Source organism: Tympanuchus pallidicinctus, unplaced genomic scaffold (assembly GCF_026119805.1).
Source record: "Tympanuchus pallidicinctus isolate F22 unplaced genomic scaffold, pur_lepc_1.0 scaffold31, whole genome shotgun sequence".
Classification (NCBI taxonomy): domain Eukaryota; kingdom Metazoa; phylum Chordata; class Aves; order Galliformes; family Phasianidae; genus Tympanuchus; species Tympanuchus pallidicinctus.
The window spans coordinates 4,350,394-4,367,191 of record NW_026294749.1 but is presented as its reverse complement, the minus strand read 5'-3'; the positions used below and the strand labels follow the sequence as shown (position 1 = coordinate 4,367,191).

The 16,798-nt window shown below is 39.4% G+C and overlaps 1 protein-coding gene across 4 annotated transcripts in view; it reads right to left on the bottom strand.

Annotated features, from left to right (window-relative positions):
* The window catches only part of FARS2 (phenylalanyl-tRNA synthetase 2, mitochondrial), a 231,718-nt gene that overhangs the window by 209,061 nt on the left and 5,859 nt on the right, over positions 1 to 16,798 (bottom strand). The window lies entirely within an intron of this gene.

The following is a 16,798-nucleotide window of genomic DNA, read 5'->3' as shown; positions in this document are numbered from 1 at the left end:
ATAAAACACATCATTCACTGGAGGCAAACTCATCTGCGAGAAAGTTGCAAGAACACATAAGGACTCTATAAAAAAATATAAACATATGTAAATAATTATACATTTCACTCTTGATTACCCAATAGCTGAAATACCATGGTTTAAATCAGATCTCTGTGATCTCAAGCCATTGCTGACTGAATTGATCACAACAATCTGCAACAATTATCCTAGGATACCACACTACCATTTGGAAAAATAAAATATAAAACCTCACACCGACTAAACAAACAAAAAGAAAATCTGCAACACTTCATTCATGGCCTCCTAAAGTCTATCATTTATCTTGATTCTTTCTGTATGACTGATAATGGCTATTTATTAAAACAGCAAGGCAAAAATAGGTCTACGGGTGGATAATAAAATAATCCAGTAAACATAGTGAGAACAATGAGGTCTTCACATGTTTCCTTGAGCAGAGAGGTAGTATACATTGCACCACAGGGGCTACAACTTGAATACTGCACTCAGTTTAGGGCCTCTCACTGCAAGGAAGTTACAGAGTGTACAGAGAAGTGCAATAACACTGGTGAACAAACAAGAAAACAAGACTTAGAGGTACAGCTGAAAGAAGTGGGGTTTAGTTTGGAGAGAAGGAGGACAGAGGGAGACCTTACAGCTCTTACAACTTCCAGAAAGGAGGTTGCAGTGATGAGAGTTTCAGACTCTTTTCTCGGGTGACATGTGATAGGACGTGAGCAAATAGCCTCAACAGGAAAGGTTTAGACGAATATTAAGAATTTCTTCACAGAGAAGGTGATCAAACATTAGAATAGGCTGTCCAGCAAAATGGTGAAGTCCCCATCCACGGAGAAATTAAAGATGTGTGGATGTGGCACAAGGCTTATTTTTGGAACTTGGTAGGTAAGGTTGGCTGGAGTTGGTGATTTTCAAGGTCATCTTCAACATAGATGACCATGAGAACAAACGCGCCTGAGAGTGGTTTCTCACTCATTCCTCATTCTTTTAGTATTACAGAGAAAACAAGAAAACTACAACATTATGAAAAAAAGTGGGAAAGTTCACAAAGAGAAGAATAATTTGATGTTCCATGCATTATACCCATAAGGACTGGGGATGTACTTCCAAGTGACAGAGAAAGGCCAACAAGTGCTCTCACTTTGGGAAACTGCAAGGGGAAACCGCATATTTGTCCAGAGGAATTTAGGAAGGCAATGAGGCTGATAGCCTCACTGAAGTGATTCTACACCAATGCATACAACATGGGAAATAAGCAGGAAGAGATGGAGACTGTGGTGCAACTATAAAACTATGATCTGATTGCCATCACAAGAAGCATGGGATGAATAACACGACTGGAAGTGGGCTCAGAAAAGGCGAAGTGCAGAGCGTTGGTAATCCCTGACACACATAGAGACTGGGAGAACTCCTAGAGAGAAGCTCTGCCAAGAAGGACTTGGGTGTTATGGTGGTTGAAAACCTGCACACGAGCCAAAAAAAAGGATTAAATTAAGAGAGGAGACATTTAGGTTAGATGTTAAGAAGAAATTCTTTACTCAGAGGATGGTAAGGGAACGGGCTGCTGAAAGAAGCTGTGGGTGAAGATCACCCCAGCAGATCTTCTAGACCAGGTTGGTTGGAGCCCTGGGGAGCCTGATCTAGCGGGTGGCAGCCCTGCCCACAGCAGGGGGTTGGAACTGCGTGGTTTTTAAAGTCCTTTCCAACCATTCTATGATTGGCTGGTGAAAATTCAAGTCACAAGCTGACTAAAGAGAAGAAACTGAAAGATATAATTGATTCCAATTCAAAACATGCAAAGACTTCCTATCAGCTCTTAATGCGAGATTCCTTGGTGATTTTAGAATGCAGGAAAGAAAAACAAGCAAAAAAACTCCAGCAGATGGGTCTAAATGAGGAGAGCAGAGATAGTTGACTAACTAGTCTGAGAGGAATAAAAATAAAATGGGAACAGTGCCACAGTCTTATTTTTTTGTTGAGCCACCTGGAGAGGTAGCAGACTTATCAATGAATGCCAAAAATGAGTAGTGCCCATCTGCTCACCCTGATAAATAACCCTCACTAGAAAAAAATATAAAAGAATACAATTCCCTCAGCACTACTCACATGCTTTCAGCAGACCTGTTTGTTTAAAATATTTATTTTTGTATTAGAGATTTACACCTGCTTGCCCTGAACATAGTAATTCTTTAAGATAACCCTTGGAAGCACATGGCAAGTCAGTAGCTTTAAGAATTCATGACGACAGACAGCTCCAACAACTTCCTTCTAAATAAAGCTCTATAATTATTGCTGCCTTCAAATTGCCTGTGAAAAGATGTTGCTGGCCAACTAAATGAACTGATAACAATAGCTTCAAACAGGAGAGGCAGTTAAAAGTTTAAAAAGTTTGTATTCCTCTTCAGATAAGAGAAGTTGAAAGTACCTCTGTTCACAGAGAAGCCTAAGAGCAATGTTATAAGCTCAGTTTATCTCCTCTGCTGGCCACACTGAACAGTTACGGGTAAAATCCTTCAGCTGATACTGAATGTGAATTGAGAAAGAACATCAGAGCCAACAGAAAATGATACGGGCACTACTTGGGTCTCCCAAAGAATCACTGCAAAAAGAAAAAAAAGATGAAAACTAAAGCATAGCTGGTTCATGTGTTTGAAAGTAGAATGACTCTTTATTAGCACTAACTTGTACCAGCTGTCAGATTTTGCTTTTTATTCGAAGAATTGTGTAAGAGCTTGTAACAGAAATTCAAATGCTCCAGGATTGATTTTCTGTTTCAGATCAATGTATTTTTTCGCATATGACAAATGCAGCTAAAAAAAATCCACCACCTTTGTTTTGCCACCATCAATTCTATCACATCAGGCAATTCTACCACCAAATTGTCCAGGTTTCTTTCAAAGGTGGTTGTGAATGTATAAAGTTATCATATCAGTACAGTTTCCTTTACACTAAGACTTGTACACAAATATTTGGTGATAACTTCAGCATTTCATATAACAAAAGAAATAAAAAGGAAGCTTATAAACAGGAGTGAGACCTACTTTTTACATGGGCAATGTACGATAAGGGGGAATGGTTTTAAGCTAAGAGAGGAGAGATGTTCATTACCTTCTAGGAGAAATTCTTTATGCAGTGAGGCAGTGACACAGCTGCCCAGGGAAGCCGTGGTGCCCCATCCCTGGAGACTCCAGGCCATTTCGGATGGAGCCCAGAGCAGCCTGAGCAGGTGGCAGGCAGCCCTGCCCATGGCACAGAGTTGCAGCTGGGTGGGCTTTAGGGTCCCTTCCAACCCAACTCGTTCTGTGATTCTATGAAAAATGACCGAATTAAACTTGAAACACACCTCATACACTGCATGTATGAAGAGAAAGGATTTAACAGAAATAATTTTTGAACCATTGTGGGTTAAGAGAAAGAATTGCCAGGTACAGTGCCAACCATAGAATTTCCTTTAAATCCAGAATTCTTCTTAAACCTGGAATCCAAATGAGAAAGACTTCCACCAAAGCCAATGCACTCCTGAGATCACGTCACAGATTTTTAACTATAGCATTATTCTCAAGGCATCCCCTTTCTAGTCCAATGGAAACAGAAGTTTGTTGCTTTTCTTTGTTAAATATTTTTTCTAAACATATGGAACAAAGCCTGCACCACTAAAAATTTGTATGCCAAACAGGCATCCTAAATTCTTAATGTCTACTATAAAAACGCATCAGGAGGAAAGTTAAAGTTATTATAACGTTAATCACCCAATACATTCGTAGCAAAACACCCCTTCACTTCTTTAGTTGCCCGTATCTTACTTCTAGTCATTTGTGTTTCAGTATAGCATATGAGTATGCTGTGGGAAGCAGATCTTGACCACACTAGAAACAAGAAAGAAAAGACAGAAGTAGGCAGTATCCGGATCCAATCCATTTATTTCTAAATGGCTTTGGATAGGGCTCTGCTGCTGAAGGCTTCCACCCATATCTTTGAGTATGAATCCTAACCAAAAATCAAAGATGCAACACATTTTCATTTTACGAAGCATTTAACAGTTTCACATTGTGAAAAGGAAAAAATTACATTTATAAATGGTATCACTGATCTGTGCTTACAGCTCACTGAGACCATTTAATATTGCATACAGTGAGTTTGCTGGGACAGGGTTTATCTTAGAGCAGAGCATCTTGCCTCTAGTGTGCATAACGCTATTTATTTAAGAAGGCATTGTAATTTTCCAAATAGAAATATCCCTAAACTTTTGTTTTCAAAAAGATTTCACTGTTTTTCCTCACTGCACACAGAATTATTCAATAGTTGTTTATTACAAAGCAAAAAACTGAGTTTTTCCTTTCCGTCCAGGCTACCAGATTCAATAACACTTGGCACCAGTCTCCCTGAAAATAAAGAACTTACTAACTAGCCCAACCATAACATTAATACTTCTGGAAACCATCATTTACAGAAGCATAAACAGCAAAACAATCCATTCCAACTTAGAAGCATAGCCCAGAGGGCCAGTAATTTGAAATAGGCATAATAGAATTAGGCAACTTATACGGTTGGAGAACAGCATGGAAAGCACGGAAACCCAGTTTTATATGAATTCTTTCAATAAGCTGATTTTGGTTCAATTCTTCTCTCAATCATAGGCGCTGTGTGGAAAATGGCTTTAAAAGTATAGTTTTCAACTGATTTAAAAGTCTTCCTCCTAAGAGAGCAGACATCTGAAATGGGATGATTTTAGCCACCCCAGAAGAACAAATTAAATGCATTAATTCATTCCTGATGTTGGCACTGGTTATATTCCCATTCTAACATTCTCCTATAGCAGTACAGAGCTTTGTCAGTCGAATCATCATTTTACACTGTTTTGTGCATCCACTCTAAGCATTTGAATCTATTTTAATTACTTAGCCATATCACAGTGTGCTAGAGTGATTTCTTTTTATTATTATTATTATTTTTTTCTACATTTAAGTATTTCTGCTAGACGTTCTGGCCAGCTTGGAAAACAAGGAAACCTCCATAAGCAAAGCAAATAAATGAACAAACCAGATGCTCCTTATGTAGTAATGGTTCTTCATTCCTCTGTTGACCCAATCCTATCTTGAAGCACCCAGTTTTTCATTGAGAAAATATTCTTTTTCTTGCAAAAAAAAAAAAATAATCAAAAAGAGAGCAATGGAACAAGAAATATTCAGTTCCCAACCTAAGAATATCTGTTTCTACAACATCTAGAGAAACTGAGAACAGGAGGTTTTCAGGTTTTTATGTCACTTGCAAGACATCCTGTTGCTACCAAGGAATGACAGAGAACTGCACAAATGCAATGGTCAGCTCAGTCTTTATTCCTGAGTATTTAGAATCACCCTTTAAAAATTATAATTATTTACTACTTCACATAAGTAGAAATGATGATAATGAATAGAAAACCAGAAGACCAATTGCACCACACAGCAGTCATCAGTGCTGGTGCAAATCCTCCAGAACAAAGTTTATTCATATCCAGGATTCTATGCAGTCAAGGATCAGAGAACATTACACTCTTCCCTCAATAATTATTATGAACAGCATTCTACAGAAAGAACACATCTCATGTTAATGCTGTGGTTCCCTATGAGTACATAAGCTAAAGAGCTCAGTTCCAAATGCAAATCAGAGTTTATAAACATCAAAACATGCTGGTCACTCCATCAGAAGAAAAACCTATTAGCAACCATTAGTAGGAAATATCAGCATGGTTTTCTGCAAATTTTGTATTCACAGCCAGTGATTGATAAGATCATTATTAAATATCATAAGTCATGCTCTAAACAGGTATGGTTTGTAAGCTGCAAATCATGCACAGTACACAGTGGTGCATTTTAAGAGTGAAATAAAAATAAGACACCATTTCATAAGGTAAATATATTACCTAATACATGCTTGGCAGATCACCATCTTAAGGAGAAACAGTAGTAATATTACCTCCTAGTTTCTTTTTTTTATTATTATTTTTTTATTTTAATACAAAACCTCATACTTCAAGCAACGGAAAGTAATTCAGTTTTAAGTTACTAGCTTACTTTATTTTTTTAATCAAATTTTGAATATATCCAGTAACAGAACAAAGTCACTTCAGTCCATATTTTGGCTTGATCATTCATACTGAAAGCATGTCTCCAAAAGGCAGCCTATTCAGTTGCAACAGTGTACGTTCGTGTCTATGTGTGCATTTCTGTACACATCCACATGGGGAACAATGTCTGGAAAATACATTATTCTTTGTCAAATCACTTCAAATTACAAGGGAGATTTTTCCTTGATTGTTCACACAATCAATTTGGCATCAGTAAGTCCACAGCATATAAACTGTCTAAGCAAACATTGGGATATTGCTGCCACTTTAAACAAAGCAACAGGAAAAGAACACTGAAAACACTGAGAGCTACATTTCTCCTGCTTTTTGGAATCACAGCAACTTCCTCTGAAGTGGGAAAAAAATTAATGCATATGGTTCTCAAAATGGATAATCAGCTACTGCTGCTAATTATTTATTAATTATTGTGGCTTCCTCCCACTGGTGATGGGTACCACAAAGGAACAGCTTTCTCAGAACAAGTAGAAGATCAGAAAAACGGAGCTTTAAATGGATCCTTTCCAGATCTGCAGGGCTAAATGAGTAAGAAATGTACATGTAAGGAAAGGATGATTTGTTAAGCATACTTTCAAGATACATGAGCCACTCAAGATACATGAGTTTAAGTTCAGCCACTTCAACTTAGTCCATTTCAGAAACAAGTCTGAGCTCCAACGCATGATCGAGATACAAAGTCCAATGGTTTAGAGCTGGAACTCTCCATGTCCCAGCTCTCAGCATGCTAATCCTTGTTTGAAATATCAGGTTCAAGTCCCCTATGGAACTACTGCATCAGTTATGATGAGGGTCTACCTCCCACATCCTAATTTCTCTCAATGGTTATAGTCTTCTGCAAAGCAAAGCTGTCCACCATGAGAGCCTAATGACAGCAAGATATGGACAGTCAGAGCTTGGGTTAGGGCAATGTAACAAGGGAAAATCAGAAGCAGTCTAGTCCAACACCCCATCCAAAACAGGTCCAGTTAGTGGAGGTTGCTCAGGGACTCATACAGTTAGGTTAGAAGTGATGGAGTTTTCACAGTTTCTCTGGGCAACATAATTTTATCTATTTAGAATTTGATGTTCTGCCCCATTGGTGTCCAAGACGGCCAAGGACATCCTGGCCTGCATAAGAAACAGTGTTGCCAGCAGGAGCAGGGAGGTGATCATCCCCCTGTACTCAGCACTGATGAGGCCACACCTCAAATACAGCATTCAGTTTTGGGCCCCTCACTGCAAGAAAGACATTGAAGACCTGGATGTCCAGAGAAGGGCAGCGAAACTGGTGAGGGTCTGGAGCACAAGTGTTATGAGGAGGGGCTGAGGGAGCTGGGATTGTTCAGTGTGGAGAAGAGGAGGCTCAGGGGAGACATCACTGCACTCTACAACTTCCTGAAGGGAGGTTGTGATGAGGAGGGGTTTGGCCTCTTCTCCCAGGCAACAAACAGGACCAGGGGAAATGGCTGCAAGTTGTGCCAGAGGAGGTTTAGGTTGGACATAAGGAAGAACTTTTTCTCTCAGCGAGTGGTCAGGCACTGCAATGGCTGCCCAGTGAGGTGGTGGAGTCGCCATCCCTGGCAGCGTTCAAGAGGTGTCTGGATGAGGAGCTGTGAGATGTGGGTTAGTGCTTGTGGTAGCTGTGGTAATGGGAGGACAGTCGGACTAGATGATCTTGTAGGTCCTTTCCAACCTTGTGATTCTATGATAAGTTTGCTTGATAACATAAAAAAGCCTTATAGTTAACATCTTCCAAATGGGTGAATAGGCAGAGAAGTCTGGTTTCAATTGCATAACTTGGGAAATAATCAAAGCTACACAAATATCTTAAGTAACACACACACAAAAAAAATCAAATTTACACATTTATTTCTCAAGCCTTATAAAGCAGGTTTTACCATCTTCATTGTCTATGCCTGATTTGAAGCGTGTGATAAATAAATGCCCAAATGTCTTTTGTTTCTGTCTAGTTACTAACATAAGATACTGATGGACTTTGCAACTCTGTATGGTGAAGATGTCAGAATTCCCCCTACTCCTCCAAGAGCTGCTTATCCACAGCACTGAGAAAGAAAATGTATGTTTATGCTGGAAGAATACACTGATTTCTATAGTGAACCAAATAGCCAGAATTTTAAAGTAAATATGTAAGTGAGTAAATAAGACTAATTCATTTCTTGGTCTTCGACTTGCAAAATAGGTTCTTCATTTCGGGTTTTCTACTTCAGAACATCACACCACAAAGCAAGAACAGCTTCCATTAAAAAAATAATTCATTTAAGATTCTACATCACTAATGGAGATGTTCATTTGAGGAAGAAGTTTGATACATTTATGACAATCTACTGCATGCTTCTCTGTATTATGGCAACATGCTATCAGCTTCTGAAGAAGTGGACACACCACTGTAAAGTTGATTGTTTAAGCAGCCTTCCCTCTGCAACAATCTAACAGCTTACATATGTAGTTTCTTTGAAATCTCAACATGTTCTAATGGTCTTCTATACCAGAGAAAAAAGTCTTCTGCTTCAAGTCCTCCCCTGCAGACACATATTGTTCTTCAGAAATAGAAATCCATGTGTTGTCTTCCACACTTTTGCATAAAGTGCCTATTCTCTGTTCTTTTAAAACACTTCAGAACAGTGCTATTTTCTTTTTCACTTATGTAAGATGTGGAAGCCAATGGAATACAATTCATCCTCAGTACCTCAGAGTAAGCTTTTCGTAGGCAAACAGCAAAACCAACAAAACTATTTCCTTTGTGTCTGGAAGCAAAGCTCGCTTGCAGATTCACTGATAAGGGAATCTTATCACCCCATTATGGGTGATAATCATATATATAATCATATTCACCCCATTAGCTCTGCTTCAGTTATTAACGCCTGTTAATAGGGACTCTCTCCTCTACTAAGCCTTTTTCTCTCAATTAGCCCATGTAACTTCCTGTCTTTGGGATCTGGACATCCCCTGAGAAATCTGACCAATGTAAGTGGAAAAAGAAGGACTAACAGCAGATGTTCAAATACCATCTTGCAGACCTCACTTCCTTTCCAAATCAACATTTAAGAACCATAATTTGCAAGAATAACTTTAAACTCAACTGTGTCTGCAAAAAGTGACTGCAAAACAAAGTAACAGCTTAAGTGAATGTACCATTCTGGTTCTCAGAAGTGACAAATTCTCCTCTCCGGTGAAGTACATTGCTAAATAACTTACAGACAATCCGCTACCCTGGGAGCAGATTATGCTTATATATAATCTGTTCACTCCTTCAAAGACAGTTCATCAAGTATACCTACTGTTTCCACTGCACAGCAACACATTTAAGTGTGAGCAGATTGATCAACAGCCAGAAATCTGAAACAAACTACCACTGCATTTCAGCTGAGACAAACAGAACTAGTAGAGACTGTAAAGTCAATCCAGACACGCGCAGAGTGGCTGTGCTGCACCCAGACTGCATATTTTTCTGTAGGTGATCCTGGGCAGAGAGGTATGTCAGCCTCCATTTTCCAAATGGGGAATTTCCTCTCTTTTGAAAGGACTGGGAGGTCCAAGAGCAATGATGAGAAGTGTTTGAAACATTAGACTACACTAGACTGTATGGAAACAGTAGACTACATCATAGCTGGATAAGTAAAAAACTAATATATTCAAACACAAGAAGTCAAATCCTAAATTCTATTCAGCAGATAACCACACTCCAATTACATCCTCAAAAATCTTGTGGCTGTTACGAAACAGCAGGTTTGGGATTGTTTTCTTCTTTGTTTTGTTTGTTTGTTTGTCTGCTTTGGTGTGTGCATACAATGATAACCTGATTTTTACCTGTGCTCTTACATACACATACAAGACATACAACACGCAAGATTAAAAACCTTTTTTAGATAGATATGACAGAAAAAGGCTTTCCTGGGTCCCTTCTAAAATTGAAATGCAGAATTAGCAATGCAAGCTCAGCTATTAGCAGCTAGAGAGAAGAAAAGACCTCTTAGAACACAGAATCACAGAATTGTAGGGGTTGGAAGGGACCTCCAGAGATCATCGAGTCCAACCCCCTGCCAAAGCAGGTTCCCTACAGCAGGTCGCACAGGTAGGCATCCAGGCAGGTCTTGAACATCTCCAGAGAAGGAGACTCCACCACCTCCCTGGGCAGCCTGTTCCAGTGCTCCGTCACCTCACTGTAAAGAAGTTCTTGCGCACATTTGTGCAGAACTTCCTATGCTGCAGTTTCCAGCCGTTTCCCCTTGTCCTGTCTCCACTCACCACTGAAAACAGTCCTGCCTCGCCATTCTGCTCCCCACACCTTAGATATTTATAGACCTGGATCAGGTCCCCTCTCAGTCTTCTTTTCTCAAGGCTGAACAGACCCAGATCACTCAGCCTTTCCTCATAGGAGAGATGCTCCAGGCCCTTCACCATCTTCGTGGCCCTCCGCTGGACTCTTTCCAAGAGATCCTTGTCTTTTTTGTACTGGGGAGCCCAGAACTGGACACCTGCTCCATTCCTTCTGCCGGTCTGAATCACTCTAAAACATACACGGACATTTTGTAATACTTGCAGCCCAAAATCATTGCAGATTGTGTACATACACTCAGAGTGGCCTGAGCATTTGTTGTACTTATTTAGGAGTAACATCTGCCTCAAAAATAGCGTGTTTTGTGCTACGCTGCTACCAGTATGGAAAATCTCTCTGGTAAAGCAGTATAAAACCCATATAAACATTTGTGTTGTATCAAATCTCAGCAGCTTCTTGGTATACTATTTAATGTTGCTTCAGTAGTTCTTAAATGCTCCCATGAAAAAAAATTAGGCTCCTTTTAGTATCTTCTGACTGACACAGACCTCATTTTTGGGGTATTTTTTACTGACATGTATGCAACTGAAACATATGAGAATCCCTATTTCTTGGGCTGAGAACTGGGCGCAAACTATAGGAAATATATCCAAATGCTAGTGATGGACTCAAGGCCAGTTACACAGCTGCTAAACTGAGAAAGAATACAAGCTAACATTCCACTCCCTACTTTGCTATTTATACCTACTCTTCCTACTTACCCTATTAATGCTTAAGAAGCCTGAGCTTTCATAAACTCTTAGACTGTAAATCATTCAGCCTCACAATACCATCTGCCAATATTTGCAAAGCAAACATAGAACAGATCCACACGGAACCTCTGTGTTCAGTGCAAATACACACAGTTGGTCCCTTCCTTGCACTGCACAGTATCTTCACTTCATAAAGTGCCGTACAGCACTTAAAGCATAGAGACAGCTCAGCTCACCTAGTAAGGTGTGATGTAACACAGAACTATGATAGAAATCTTGTCGATGATGAAGGAAAACAGTGTTTAAAATGCTTAGATGAGACATTTGGCCACTGTGAACTATGACAGAGCAATGCTTTAGCCTACAAATCTGATGCAAACCTGGCTTAATACAAGCGGTTTCTACCTGCCTGACCTGGAAATTCACATAGAATGTAAAGGTACCTCCCAAGATTAAGCCATGCCACTTTATGTAATTTAAACAAACAGAAAGCATTACTGGGGATACTCTCAATACGATCCATTATGTAAACATAAATTATTGTATAATAAACATAATATAAACATTTGTCATCAAAAATCCTTGACGTTTATGCCTACTTTTCCCACTTACTCAACAAATACTTCAGAAGCCTGCTAGCATCCATAAATTCTTAAACTGTAACTCTTTCAGACTCATAACAGCATCCACTTTATTCTCTGGCAAATTCAATCTACAGCAGTAAAATAGCTTGCTTTTAAATGAAGGTCCAGCCACCATTATGAAAACCAAGATCTATGGTATCTTTATCATAGATACACAAATGTGTTTGTTGATACAATTACCATTGCAGTTGGTAAGGCACTAAGAAGCCAACACACCAGCATTTCCCATGCTTGCTGCTAATTAGATCATATGCATACAGGTTCAATCCAAGGATGATCAAAGCCAATGAAAAAAAATGCCCATTTAATTCAACATTCTGTGGATCAGTTCCAGACAGCTAGCTGCTCCTCTTCCTTCTTTATCAAAAGGACTCCAACAGTGCGATAGTGAAGAGGACTCCAAGAGTCTACAGATTTTGTATCTTCTCTTGGATCTGAGTTCCAAGTGAATTATTTGACAGCTGACTACATGATACACAATTAAAGAATCTTTTTTCATAAAGCTGCTGTAGAGGATACTCCCAGTTTTGAAGGCAAATTGGCTACTACTGCTTCATGATTTCAACTGTTTCTTTCACAGACAGGTTTACCTTCATTATGAAGGCATTTACGTAGCACATTGTTCATTGCTGCAGCAATATATTGTAGAATCTGAACATGTGAAATGTCAATCCAGTGTACTTGAAACATAGCACTGAATTTAAAAGGCTTCCTAAAATTGAGACATCCAAAGTAAGTGAACAAATACTCAGATCAAATAATTGCCCATTTTTAATTGGATGTCAAATGCAATGCCTCAACTGCTAGACAACTTCAGCCAGCTGAACACTACATAGGCAATCAGATAAAAAATATTTGTCTCTATTCAAGAATCAACAGGTAAGTGAGAAACTGAAGCAGTTGGCTTCTGACAAGAAGACCAGTGTCAATGACTGAAAACTCATATTGCTTCAACATGGGGACAACAATTCTTAAATGAAAAATCATTTTCAGAAAATTTCCATCAAATTTGTATATGCAATGCCAACTAGTTGTCCACTTTACATCTTTCATGCCTTAAAACAGACATCAACTGTTTCTGAATGGACAAGCCATTGCCTTTGATCAAATTCATTGCTCTTTGCACCTCCTGCTCCATGTTAGAGACCCAACATGGAAAAAAAAACAAAAAACAGGATGGTGCAAGTATAGCCCTTATTAACAGACCTCAGATTTCCTTTGCTGCAGCTGCTCAGTAGTCCCAGATGGCCATGCTCCACTCCTGTGGAATAACCCAGCAGCAGCTCAACATCACACAGCCATTCACTCATACCCCACAAGTGTTACGGGGAAAAGAATTGAAAACAAAATAGAATTTGTGTTATGATAAAAACTGATCACCAAAACAGAAAAATAAAAGCAGAAATGCAGTAACGACACACATAGCTGCAATGCAGTTAATTGCCATTAACCAGCCACCACACAGCACCAACATGATGTCCACCAGCAACATGAGGTCCCACTCCCACTGACCAATGCTCAGCAACCCCAGAGCAGCAACCAGTCAACTGCCCCCAGCTTTACAATCTTCCTGTGTGGGGTCCAGAATATCTCTTGGCCTGATTGAGGCTCCTGTCCCACCTCCAGGCTGCCCCTGCCCCAAACCCATTACTCAGCAGCATCCAAACAGCAGGGTGCTGTCAGCAGTAATTCAGCTGAAATCCATTCTAGATTAAGATATAAGTAAAAAAATTCTCCCTGTAAGTTCACCCAGACATTAATATTGTTCTTGAAAAACACTTGAGAGCCTTTGTTCTGCTCTAAAACACTGTTGCTGGTTCACTGTCAAAGGCCCATTATCTCTGAAACGTGTAAAGGGGTCCCATGATTTGTAGAGAGAAGTAAATCGCACTTACTCTGATGCTTTTTCTTTACATAATGCAAAAGCCTTTACTGTTTTGGCATAATTCCCCATTTCTGAAGCCCTTTTCTGTTGACTGAGTGAATCAGAAAATGAAGATGGGATTTGTTTATTTCTCTATTTAAGTGCAAGCGATTTAGGCTGCCGTGTTCTGGTCCTGCAGAAGACCCCTTCATTTTACAAGAACAATTTAACCCCAAGTCTCAGGCTAGAACTGCTGATAGAGACTACACTACAGAATCTGTTCAGAATCACTGTACCACAATTTACATCCTATCTCAAGTCACATGGGCTGTAGATATTAATAAGACAAGAAAAAAAAAAACATGAAAAAAGCAACTGGCCTATAGAGTGCTATACAGAAAGGTGGAGGGAGCGGGGGGAAGCAACCTACATGTGGATTTCCAAACACTTCAATCCATTTCAATCCAAACCAGCACCACTACAAAATGCTGGACAAACATGAACAGCAGGATTCACAAACAAGACAAAGGGCTCTGTCAGCAAATCTCATGCAGACGCAGTTTTTGTCTCAGGACAACTGGCCTCACAGAAATACAAATTTTAGAGGGGAAAATAAAAAACAGACTGCAGCGCTGAGCACTCTCAGTTTTATTCCTTTACCCTGTTCTTCCTAGCAAATGTATTTACTCTCTATATATTTTTAACTACTCTGCTGTTACTTCCTTGACCCCAGCAATAAAATACATGTGGATGGACAACCTGCTCTTCAAAATCCCACATGAATTTATCACATCTCTGTGCTGCCTCATCAGCCTTCCAACACATTGCTGGCCTGCAATATGACTGACTTTGCTCTTTTAGAAAACAAGCATATTCAAGAAGACTCACATGAATTAACTGCCTAGCCAACCTTCATTAACAAGCTTTAAAATTTCACTCTGTTTATCCTACATTACAAATGCACAAGCATTACCAAAAGACAGAAAACACACTTTGAAAATACTGTGCTTATACTGTGAAATACTTTCTGTATCTGCAGCTAAAGAAACGTATTAACTATGTTTAAAGCCTTAGGGTAAAAAGCGTAGTCTTTTTCCTTAAAATTACTTTAACTGCAACAAGTGATACTGACTTATAGGCAGTGATGCTAAGAAATATTCATTAGAAAGTTTAAAAAATAATTCTTCAATTTAAAATTCTGCCTACTCAAATAAATATCAGTCTAGTTTTAAAATGGATTTGCTTAATCCCATTCTTATTTCCTGATAGAATCGTGCTCTGGTTCTGTTGAAGTTTACAGCTAGGATTGATTTAGCCAATTACACTTCATAGTTATTTAAGCATACCTACCTCCTAACACTACAATTGACCATGTTAGAATACCATGGACTTTACAGTGCTCAAAAAAGGTGTTATCTCCTGTAACTTGTTAAAGGAGAACTAAGTATTCTGTAGCAAACAAAGCAAGGAGAATGTAAATTTAAACACTAGTTTAAATTAAAGAATCACAGAATTGTAAAGGTTGGAAGGAATCTATAGAGATCATTGAGTCCATCTCCCCACTAAAGCAGGATCCCTACAGTAGGTCACACGGGCAGGCATCTTGAATGACTCCAGAGAAGGGGATTCCACAACCTCTCCGGGCAGCCTGTTCCAGTGTTCCATCACCCTGACCAAAGCTCTTTCTTGTGTTAGTATGGCACTTCCTACGTTCTGGTTTTCTACTCGTTGCCTCTTGTTCTACTGCTGTTAGTCATTAACAAGAACTCGACTCCCGTGCTTTAGATTCTTATAAACAGTTAAAAGAACCCCTCTCAGTCCTCTCTTCTCCAGAGTTCCAGGTCTCTCACTCAGCCTTTCCTCATAAGGAAGATGCTCACAGCCACTCACCATCCCTGCAGTGCTCCAGCTGGACTCCCTCTAGGAGATCCCTGGCTTTCTTAAACTGAGAAGCCCAGAACTAGGCACAGTACTCCGGATGAGTCAACAGGGCAGAGATGAGGGGGATCACCTCCCCTGACCTACTGACCATGCTCTTTTTAATGCACCCAGGATATCATTGGCCTTCTTGGCCACAAGGGCACACAGCCGGCTTGTGGTCAACCTTGTTGTCGTCCACCAGGACACCCAGGTCCTTCTCTGCAGGGCCCCTTTCCAGCAGGTCAGCCCCTAACATGTACTGATGCATATAGATATTCCTATCCAGGTGCAAGACTATACACTTGCTCCTATCTCTATCCAGTCCTGCTACCAGAGGATAGAAGAAAGTGTGACAGTTCTACAGTAGAAAGAACATGACTAGCATTACTAACTTCTTTGTCACTAAGCTAGAAAAGAGAATATATTGGGCCTATAGCATGCACCAGTCTAGCACAACGGGCACTCAAACAGCTTTGTGCTTTATTATCTTTAATGTTATCAGGTAACAAATGCTATAAGTGTATAAACATTAGCAAGCCTTAAGGCAGATAAAGCACAGTACAGAGAATAAAAAAACCTTTGCCTCAAGGAAGCCATATATTTTGATTGTGCCAGAGAGCCCTTCTGTCACACCAGATACTTGAAAATAATAGCCTTTAAAGAAAGTCTTAGTGAAAAGTAAACACAGAGCTCAGTATACATATCTCAAACTCTGGTACATGGAAGTATTCCCCATTCTACTCTACAGAAAACAAAGGTAACATAACACCCCTCATCTTGCATTATTGACCCAAGGTACACACACTGAATGGATGGACAAAGCTATACAAGTTGGGCAGAAATAGAAAACATGAAAGAATCAAATATTTACTAGTAATGAAGAACAAGGTGTTATTTTAGGTCATGGACACACAACAAAAGAATTGTAAGTATGTAATGGATGTGGCATTAACTAAGAGAATTAAAATTAAAATATAGTCTTTGTCTTAGGTTTTCTTTAAAACCAGTTGCAATTAGTGTCCTAGAAGATCAATTTTCACACAAACCTAGTGAGCTCTACCAAGGGTCTGAAAGGAGAATCAGTAGACGCTGCAGTCAAATGAACTCTTAAAACAGGTGACAATACAGGAGTTGTTAAAACATGCAAGGTCTTTTAACCAGTGTTTATTCTTAAAAATTACTTTATTTTAAAATAACAGT